Genomic DNA, 11090 nt, shown 5'->3' on the forward strand with positions numbered 1-11090 from the left:
TGTCTCCAGCAGCACACATAGTAGTTTGAGCAGGAAAGCGAGAGGGACATTACTCTCTACAAAGCTGCAGTGTGCTTTGTCGTGTGCAAGGCAAATGTGCACCCGTCTCTGATGTACCAAAGGAAGTCAGAGAAAGGAAGTGTGCTGCTGGGGTGCTTGTGATATTTTTGGCATCAATGTTCTCACTACCTGCACTGTGTGTTCGTGTCTATTGTGATGTTTACTGCAACTTGTAAAAGAATAGCTACTAAATTGGGATATGATGAACTTCTCAGCTGGAGAGGGAACTGGATGGAGCAGGGAAACCTTTGGGATTTGAGATGTTGTGTTCTCTTGGAGGTTACATGTAGATGTTTGGATAAGGAAGGGCAAAAACACTTCCAGAAGAAACAGCTTAGCCATGTCCAGTCCATGTGAGAAAAATGGAAATGTTTGAAGTGAGTTTATGGTTGTTCTAGCTAAAAAAAAGGAACAGCTCTAGGCTGTGTCCACTTCACCATCACATCTTTTAGACTTTGGGTTTCGTTGGTGAGCTTTTGCTCAAGATTCTGGTTTAGTTCAGCACTGTCTCATGCCCTGGATGATGGATTTACCATAACACTGTTTTGGATTTTGACCACTTTTGAAGACCAATGACTCTTTTGGGTTGTCACTGGAAAGGTGTTTGAAAGCCCCATAAAATCTCTTCTGGTCTCTGCCTCTGGGGATAAAATCATACCACAATTGTGGTTGTTTCCAGACTCATCAAGAGCCTCTAGAAAATACAAATCAAAATAATGTAGGCCTGGGCTGGGAGGAAAAGATGAATGCTTTCCTCAGAGGGAGGCCATTGGGGGTCTAGATGGAGGGACCTCCGGGCAAACCCAGGCCTTCAGAAGGATAATTAGTGTGTAAGAAAGGGGAAAACAGACTTTTCTGGTAGAAAATCCCTTGTAATTACCCTACCAGGAATGCTCTCAGGACATTATTAAAGGGATTGTGGGGTCATTCAAAGGGGCTGAATGATCAATGGTTGACCTTTTATACCAAGGAGAATTTCACCAAGGCTCAAGTCCCCTTTCTTCATATTTTGCCTATCAGGAGATTAATAGCCAAAAAACAGTGGTTCCACTGACGGTGGTTTACTAGACTTGCTATACTGGTCACATAGTAAGAGATATATATATATATATATATCTCAAGTTATTATAGTATTCACATGAAACTAATATAATTGTAGGCTAACTATATTTAAATGAAAAAAATTGTCAACTGTGTAAAATGAAAATTTAAACTTTGTCATCTAACTTTTATCTGTTAGTGCAACCAGAAAGATTTGCAACAAATTTTATAGAAACTATAACATTTGTTGCATATATACTGATATAATCAGGTTCCAAAAAACATCCTGATGAAACAAAGAAAAGCACTATTTCATTTGTAAACTCACTTTTAAGGTCTGTCTATGCTCATAGCCCCACACATCATGCATAAATCATACTTAGTATATTCTATACATGCTTAATAAAACAAAATGAATAGAAACCTTATTTAAAGATCTCAAAATTATGTGTACTATCACTTAATAAGATTCAGGATGAGAGAACTTTTCTAAAACAAGACACTAATAATAATAGAAGTGTTTTGTTAAATCAGGGTCTTGAAAATTTACTGAAGAGCTGAATCTCATTCCTCACCACTTCCCTTTCTCCCTTTATATTTCTTTTTTTATTACAAAGCTGAGGGGTGTGGGATAGGGATGGATTTTACTCTGCAATCACATTTCCCCCCCCCCCATGTGTATGAGAACAACAACAAAAATGAGTCTTAAGGAGTTTGATGGTAAGCCCGAAGTTACACATGTTAAACTGGGCCCTGCACAGGTCTGCTGGAACTCCCGGAACTGCGCCACGCTGCAGACTGTGCTCATCCCCTGCCGTTCACATCCTGCCCTCTTGGCTTGTACAGCCAAACAATAGTCTTTTCTGCCTCACCGTTTGCCCTCAAGTGATGAGAGGTTGCTTTACTGGTTGCTCACTTTTGACTTACTTAAGTCACTCAGATTGTTTGATCCCCTCTGAAGTTCACTATTTTGCCTATTTTCTGACATGTCAGCTCAGTCATCTGAGAAAGAGAAAAAGTTATTTACTTAAAAACTTGATAAATAGGTGGGTAAGAGCTTTTTACAGGAACTCAATCAACTGCCTCAAACTTAGAAGATTCTTAATCATCCATGGCTAACAGGCTCCACGGAGAGAGGTGCCACTGAAAAACACATAATTAAGAACCCTTGTGAGCCAATAATGCAGCTGATTTATCTAGCACACTTTTATTTTTAGGGAGAGCCCCTTTCCTTCTCCCAACCAGTATTTGATTACATGGAGAACCACAAAAATGCACCTAAAACAGTCTGGCAGGAAAGTAGGCTGAATCAGAGTAAGATCCAACAGTTGTTTACAAATTTAATAATCAAATGTTGAAACATTGAAAGTTAAGTATAAAAAGATAGAGTCTTTCTTGCTTCAGTAATCCACTGCCTTTATAATGATTACCAGATTATTGAAAACACCCAAAAAGCGAAAGACTAATGTATAGAGGCACAAAGTAGAATGATGATCTCTAGGGACAAGATAAAGGGATGGACAGTTGGTGTTGAACTGAAACTTATCAGAAGTTTCAGTTTGGGAAGATGAAAAAGTTGGAGATGGATGGTGGTGATGGTTGCACAACAATATGAATGTACTTGGTATCACTGAACCACACACTAAGATCATACATTTTATGTACATATATTTTACCATAGTAAAAAAAATGCAGAAAGACGAAAAGAAAGAAAGAAAGAAAGAAGAAAAGAAGGAAGGAAGGAAGGAAGGAAGGAAGGAAGGAAGGAAGGAAGGAAAAGAAAGAAAGGGAAAGAAAAAAAAGGAGTAATTTTAGGATCAGCTGCAAGAAATTACCAGTTGAATTAACTAAGCTGTTTGTTGCTTGAGCCTAGTCTTCAAGAAATTACTGATGTGGCATATCTCTGCAGAAAGAAATGAGGAAAGAAATCTGAATAGCTTAGCATTTATAGGTACACAATTGGGAGTAAAACACATGTGAAAAATATCATGATAGAAAGTCTTTATTTAAAGTGTGGTTGAAGGACGCTGACTCATTGGATAACTGAAGTATTTGTGGCTTGAGTAATGGCAGAGCCAAGAATCCTGGAGTCAGTTAGACTCTTTCTTCCTTTCAGGGGTGTGGTGGGGGGTGGGGGGAGAAAGGGTCAAGTAAATTCTATTCCACTCTATCTTGGATATTTTGTTCGACAATGATTTTGACCAACCCCAAATTCCTCAAACAAGGGAGGAATGTTCAGTGTTTTTGTAACCTTGATTAACTGTGATATTATTTCAAACAAGGAGGCATACCCATATGGGGGCAAGAGGTGGAAAGGAGAGAACTAAATTAGGAATCTGTTTTTGTTCCAGGATGATGGATGTCTTACCAATGGAGTCAGTGCCACTTCTAATCTCATCCTGAGCAAAGACACTCTTTCACCAGCTGAGCAAAATATCTGGACTCAAGTGTGAAACACCTTGATTGATTCAACTAAACATCTGAAAAATGTCTTAAATTATTCTGACATCATTATACCAATACAAATATACCAATTATTTTATCTTCCTAAGGTTGCATTTATTCCTGAGTGTTTTCTGGCTGGGATGAAATGATAATTTATGAATCAGGTGCTTGGAACTGCATGGCCAAGAATTGCTGTTTTTTGTGAAGTCCATGTACTAGGTTAGTAAGGATGTTGTGGAGTGTGGTCAAGCAAGGACATTCTGGAGCCAGAGTTCCTGGGCATGAATCCTGGCTCTGCCCCGTGGAAGATGAGACCTTGGGTGTTTGCCCATGTCTCTGTGCCTTGGGTTTTTTGTTTCTAAACAGAGGAAGATTGTAATAGTTCTTATGTCATAGGTTGCTGTGAAAATATGGTTTGAAACATGTAAACTGTTCAGAACAGTGCCTGGTGTGTAAAAATTGGGCTGTTAACATTAGCTGTTATTACCATTAATCATTGCCTCTTTGGAAGAAGACCTGATTACAACAGGGAGGGTGAAACCGGTGTGGCCTGGAAATCACAGCCCCGTTAGCACTGGCATCAAAGAGTTCAAAACTCCACGGCCACATCACAGCATCATGTTGTGCACATTAAGTATGTTACTATTTTGTTTGTCAATTACAATAAAAATGAACAAACGGGGGGGGGGGAACCTCCATGGTTGCCATACACATGGATACCGTAACTAAAAATAAAATACTGGTTTTAATAACACATTCCTTAACTTACTTATTTCTTGATTTACCATATGCCAGGCATTGGGAATACCAAGTCAATTATGGCACGATTTATTATGGTGTCAGTCTATGTAGAGACATAAAGAAATTATTGTGCAATATGTAGGTATAAAGATAGAGATAAGTATGAGGTATAATGCAGGGAATGTCAGGGCTGGGGAGAAGATGGGAAGCAACAGAAAGAGAGTATTCCAAGAGGAATTCTAGAAAATACAAGTTTTTTGCTTGACCAGGTGGAGGCACAGTGAATGGGGTGTCGGCCTGAGATGCTGAGGACCCAGGTTTGAAACCCCAAGCTCACTGTCTTGAGCATGGGTTCATCGTCTTAAGCTTGGGGTTGCCGGCTTGTGAGTGGGATCATAGACATGACCCCATGGTTGCTGCCCTGAGTCCAAGGTCACTGGTTTGAGCAACGGGTCACTGACTCAGCTAGAGCCCTTCAGTCAGGGCACATATGCGAAAGTAGTCAATGAACAACTAAGGTGCCGCAACTATGAGTTGATGTTTCTCATCTCTCTCCCTTCCTGTCTGTTTGTCCCTGTCTGTCAGTCTCTCTCTCACTAAAAAATTAAATTAAATTAAGAAAAATACAAATTTGTTAAATAAGAATTGATTTTTAAAATAAATCTTTGTTTCAGTCTATGTCTCTAAAAGATTCACTTTCTTGCTTTTTTTCTCATCTTGCAAGATGGCGGGTGAAAAAAACTGAGAAGTCAGATATGAAGGAGAAAAAAACCCTGAAGTCAGGACGGCCAATGCTGGTGATAAGTTTAGAAAAGGTAACCTCAAGGCCAAGACACCTAAGAAGGGGAAGCCCCACTGCAGCTGAAACCCTATCCTACCTACTCAGAGGCATTGGCAGATATTCATAGTCGGCTGTGAATTCCTAAAAATCCATGTACAAAAAGAAGTATTCAGTCCCTAAATCCAGGATTGAAAAGAAATAAAGGAGAAAGTTCTTGCTACTGTCATAAAACCAGTTGATAGCGACACGAAGGGTGATACGCGAGTGGTTAAACTTTGCAAAATGCCTAGATGTTATCCTGCTGAAGGATGCCCCTTGAAAGCTGTTGTGCCATGGCAAGAACCCCTTCAGTCAGCATGTGACAAAACTGTGGGCCAGCATCACCCCCGGGACCATGCTGATCATCCTCACTGGGTACCACAGAGGCAAGTGGGTGGTTCTCCCCGCAGCTGAGCCGTGGCTTGGTACTTGAGACTAAACCTCTGTGCCTTAACCGAGTTCCTCTGCATAGAATACAACAGAAATTTGTCATCACCACCTCTGCCAAAATCGATACCAGCGTTGAGAAAATCCCCAAACACCTCTTGGATGCCTACTTCAAGAAGAAGCTGCGCAAGCCCGGACACCAGGAGGGTGAGATCTTCGAAGGAGAAAGAGAAACAGGAGATTACAGAGCAATGCAAGGTTGATCAGAAAACTGTGAACTCAATAAATTCTGCCAAAAATCAAAGCTGTCCCTCAGCTCCAGGGCTCCCTCTGCTCTGTGTTCGCTCTCACGAATGCGCTTTATCTTCACAAAATGGTGTTCCAAATTTCTTATGAAGAACCTCATTAAATAAGTGATCTGTTAAAAAGAAAAAAAAAAAAGATTCACTTTCTCTCTTATAACCAAAATATTACTATTACCCCTAAAAGAAATAACCATGATCACTTTAATAAACTATTTGGTTGATTGTTAATAGATCATATGTGTCATATTATTTTTTAGTTGGTTTGTATGATCAAGATAAAAAGGAAGGCATGTCTGGTAATAGGTGTACGTCTCTTAGTTGTCCCTTTAACTGTGTAGGTTCCCTTTCCATCTCTCTCTATCTCCCCTTTTATTCCTTGTAATTTATTTGCTGAAAAATTGGGTGATCTTGTAGAGTCTTTTATAGATGGATTTTGCTGATTGCACCTTCATGGTATCATATAACATTTTTCTCTCTTCTTTATATTTTCTATAAGTATCTGCTTAGATTTAAAGGCTTATTCAGATTCAGGTTCAGTTTTTGGGGGGCTGGGGTGGGCAAAGACTCCTTCATGGACTGTGTGGTGCGTTTCCACCCAGCAAGGCACATACTGTCTCGCTGTCTCTCTTTTTATGATGTTCGTGGCCCATTTATGGCTAGGTCCACTCATTCACTGGGGTTGCAAAGTGGTCCTATTATCATTCTATCACTCTTTTTTTAGCTGGAATTTTGTAAATGTAATTTCCCCTCATTTAGTATTTGCTTGCCCGGTGTGGCATAGTTGGTCCAGGAAAGGCAAGACGAGAGCCTGATTAAAAAGCCACATTGACAGCAGCCCCTTGGCACCACAGGACCCACAGCCTATGAAGTCAATGAAATTCTATCTGGCATACCATTCTACTAAAGTAGGAAGGTGAACTTATGGGTTATTATAAATACTTGGCCCAAGAAGAAGAATTTTCTGCTTGTAACATGGCTTTAGAAACACTCTAACTTCCCCCACCCACGCTTTTTGTAAAAATAGGGCTTTTTTTAAATATACAACAATTACAAAAAAGATAATCTTGCTGAACTGAAATCCTAGACTCCATCTGATATCATTTTAGTTTTCAGTGACCTACTTACTTCGTGGCATGATTTACAGTTGAGGCTTATTGCATTAGCAAAATAATGCTTTGGTCGTTCACTTAAAAAAATCCTCTCAGTTTTATTCTCTGGTATGGAATGAAATCTTTAACAGTCAAAATTGGCTTGAGGTTAAGCCATCATTAAAACAATTTTGTACTTTGGACCTAAAATAGATGTGCACCTTGGCATTGATGTATACAGAGCTTGTGTTTCCTCAAAGGCAAAAGTAAAATATATTCTCACCACTGTAGGCTGAATGAGTAAACACACACAGGCAAATTAAAAATAAAATATTTAAGAAGCATTGATTGCATTTTAGTTTTTTGTAAAACTTTCTTTTAAATTTAGTCCTAAGTGAAATCAGCTCGTTGCATTTGGTTGGTACCATAAAACATTAACAGTAGTAGAAACACAAGTAACCTCTGAGTTGTTGAGTGGACTCCTGTTTGACCCCAAGTCTCCAATTCAAGAAACCTCATGTCTTTGACTCCCTCCAATGGGAGACTGGTTGACCCAGATGCTGACCAGCTTTCCTCTTGTCCCCTCTGTGCAAATCACTTAAATCCTTTGTCTCCAACTACATTAGATCTATTCAGTGTTTCCCTTTTTAATGCCTCCACAATTTCTTAATATTGACAAAGAGCGAATTGATTCTCCCCCCCACCCCCGGAATATGTGAGCAGGAAGCAGCGGGTTGTGCGTATTGGACCAGCCCCAGTTTGAGGAACAAGCCAACAAGGAGAATATTGTCTTCCTTTTCATTCTTTATTTTATTTTTTTAGAGCATTTTTCTTTCTTACCCAGATTAGTCTGACCTCAGCCCAAGACAACTATATATTACTTTTACCAGCAAACTTGAATGTCGCCTGCGTTGCGTTGGTGGTTTTCTATGAATGTAACACGATAATCCCTGTGGAGCCAGACCAGTCACTTACTACTCTTGCCCTGATAAAAATACTCGTTTGGGCCTATTATGATGTCTTTTATTTTTAATTCAGCTGAAAATGGAAGCATTACAGAGCTTAGAAATATTAATGAGAAAATTCTCTGCTTAACACCACAAAGTACCCTACTCATGGTGGACAAAAATAAAAGTATTTTGCCCCAGTGTGGCCTCAACAGAAAACATCTTAACTGGGGCTTTCAAGTTAGGCTTTTTAAGGAAGAATCCTATGACACAAAAATGGAAATGTCCTGGCAGATAAAATTAACATTCTCCTATTGCACCTGTAGTGCAAACAGTTATAAAAGGAGTTGCTAAATAATGTATACTCTCTGATGATTTAACACGCGGCTGTGCTCTTCGCTATTTTAAAAATCCTGAGGGTTAAAGCCTAGTCCAATCCTTTCTTTGTCAGAGTTTCTGTCAAATGATGAGGCCCCTGGAAATGTTTTTGGTCAAGACTGATGGGTTGCCTTGAACCTCGCCTATATTATTACACCTCAAACTTTCTTATGCTTGTTTATTAACAGGTAGAAATAGATTTACCATCTTATCCTGGTTCTAATGAACTAAACATATGCCAACCCCCAAATGGATGTTCAAAGCAGATGGGTCCCTTCTTTCTAAAAGACATGACTTAACTATCTTGCTTTACCTCCAGGCACAGACCTGTCAGCATGAATTGTGGGAAGGCACAGTATTTTAAGTGAAAATCGCTTGGCAAATGAACTTCTCTTGTTTATTTTGTGAAAACCAAAGACAGCAATGTCTCCCTCTCTTGTGGTCATCCTGTGGAGGCATGATGACTCCCACCCAAAATTTGGTTTGGATGTCAAGACAGATGAGAGCACACAGGCACCAAGAGGGTATGACAAGTTTTCTGACTCACATATTGAGGCTTTCTGGGGAGAGCAAGGCAGGCTCCCAAACAGGTCCAAACAGGTTTTGAGAGAGCAAGAAAAGGAGATCAGCTTGGCTTTTGCTATGACTGAGAGGTGCCAGAGGTGAAGCTTTCCACATGCGTCCTAGAGCTTGTGTGATTTGAATTTCCCACTAGTGTCAGAGGAGGCCACTTGGACTTTCCTATCAGCTGGCCTGGTCATAGAACAGAAGAGACAAGGGTTGGGAAATCAGGAGTTTAAAAGTTGTCATGAGTCGAACATCAAAATGGGGCTAGACATTATATCACACCTCTCTTTTCATTGAAGACCAAGGACACTCTGAAAAATGCTAAGTGTTTTTAGACTAACCAAATGTTGGTGGAGAATTAAAGCTTTTGGTATTCTTTAGAAAGCTTGTAAAATTCTGCTCTTTCCTTTTTGGGCTTTTAGGTACTAAACAATGTAAGCAATCAGCTTATCCTCTCTGTTTCTGATAAAACATTTGGATAATAATTCATAAAGTGTCTACATTATTACTGAAGATGCTTAAAAATTGCTCATTAAAGCCAATGAACTCTTACTTTTGCAGATCATTTTTCTCTTTCTAACCTAAATCCTTTGTACACTAGGTCAAGGTATTTGTTGGTTCTCTACATTGTACTTGATGAAATGATAAGTAATCAGAAGGTTAAGAGACATTTGGGATTGCTTAAGACACTCTCATTATTTAGATGGAGAAACTTAAAGCCTGGAGGTGTTTAGTGTTTTGGCCAAAATCATACAAACTAGAATTCAAGCCCTGAGCTTTGTCTAATGCATCTCACCTAACTTAGAGGGTTCAGTGTTGTCTTATATTCTCCTAGGCTCTTGTTACAATACTTTCTCTGCAAAAGAGTCTTAACAATCTAGATAAAAAAAAGAAACATAATTTTCTAAAATAGATTTTTAAAGACTTTATTCATTTTAGGAGAGAGAGAGAGAATGAGAGAGAGAGAGAAGGTGGGGAGGAGCAGGAAGCATCAACTCCCATATGTGTCTTTACCAGGGAAGCCAGGGGTTTCGAAATAGTGACCCCCATGTTCCAGGTCGAAGCTTTATCTACTGTGCCACCACAGGTCAGGTGAAACATAATTTTTTAAATGTAAAAAATCTTCCTATCAAAGTCTAAATATATTATAGAATTTTCTTATATATTCTAAAATACAAACCTTATATTTAATTTCACTGGAAATGTTGAATTATATCTTAGCGTTGGGTAAGACAATCAACAATAGATCTTCCCTTTTGTCTAATTCAGTGCATTAAAGTTTATAATATTAAATATATATATTATTAAATGGTCTCCTTTTGTACTACCTTTTAGGATTAAAAAAAAAAAACTTCTTTTCTGGCTGGAATCATGGAAGGCTCAGAAGAGAAGAAGAAGGTCCCTGCTGTGACAAAAACCCTTAAAAAAGCGAGTGAATGTTACAGAGCTGAAATCAAGTGCCCGAGAAAAAAGTTTGCCCAAAAGATGCTTTGAAAGGCAAGGAGGAAGCTTATCTATGCAAAAGAAAGCACTGTCACAGGAATATAGGCAGATGTACAGAACTGAGATTCAAATGGCTAGGAGGTCAAGAAAAGCTGGCAACTTCTATGTACCTGTGGAACCCAAATTGGCATCTGTCGTCATGATCAGAGGCATCGGTGGTGTGAGCTCAAAGGCCCAAAAGGTGCTGCAACTTCTTTGCCTGTGCCCAATCTTCAATGGCACCCTTGTTAAGCTCAACAGGCTTCAGTTAACATGCTGAGGATTGTGGGACCATATAGTGCCCAAACCTGAAGTGAGTAAGTGAATTGCTCTATAGGTGTGGTTATGGCAAAATCAACAAGACAAATTGCCCTGAATACATTGATTGTTTGATCACTTGGTAAATGTGACATCCTCTGCATGGAGGATCTGATTCCTGAGATCTGTATTATTGGAAAATGCTTCAAAGAAGCAAATGACTTCCTGTAGTCCTTCAAATTATCTTCTCTAGGCAGAAGAATGAAGAAAAGGATCTTCCATTTTGGAGAAGGTGGAGAGTCTGGTAAGAGGAAAGACCAAATCAACAGGCTTACTAGGATGAGCTAAGGTATCTATCATGGTTAATTTTGTAATCTGGTCAGTTAATAAACAGTGACTGCTTGAAAATTGAGAAAAAAAAAACCCTTTTCATTTTAAAGTGATTTTAGATTTACATAAAATTTTTGAAGATAGTATTGTGCCTTCACATCTACTCTGTACTCAAGTTGCTCTATCCATAACATCTTACATTAGTATGGTGCATTTCTCAAAATTAATTAACCAGGCCTGA

The 11090-nt window shown here is 39.1% G+C and overlaps 2 pseudogenes; both read left to right on the plus strand.

The window, feature by feature from the left end:
- The first annotated feature begins 5011 nt into the window (after positions 1-5011).
- LOC136319514 (large ribosomal subunit protein eL6 pseudogene) lies at positions 5012-5903 on the plus strand (annotated as a pseudogene).
- A 4238-nt stretch (positions 5904-10141) lies between these two features.
- On the plus strand, positions 10142-10867 carry LOC136320422 (large ribosomal subunit protein uL30-like; annotated as a pseudogene).
- Positions 10868-11090: the final 223 nt, after the last annotated feature.

Source organism: Saccopteryx bilineata, chromosome 1 (assembly GCF_036850765.1).
Source record: "Saccopteryx bilineata isolate mSacBil1 chromosome 1, mSacBil1_pri_phased_curated, whole genome shotgun sequence".
NCBI classification, from domain to species: domain Eukaryota; kingdom Metazoa; phylum Chordata; class Mammalia; order Chiroptera; family Emballonuridae; genus Saccopteryx; species Saccopteryx bilineata.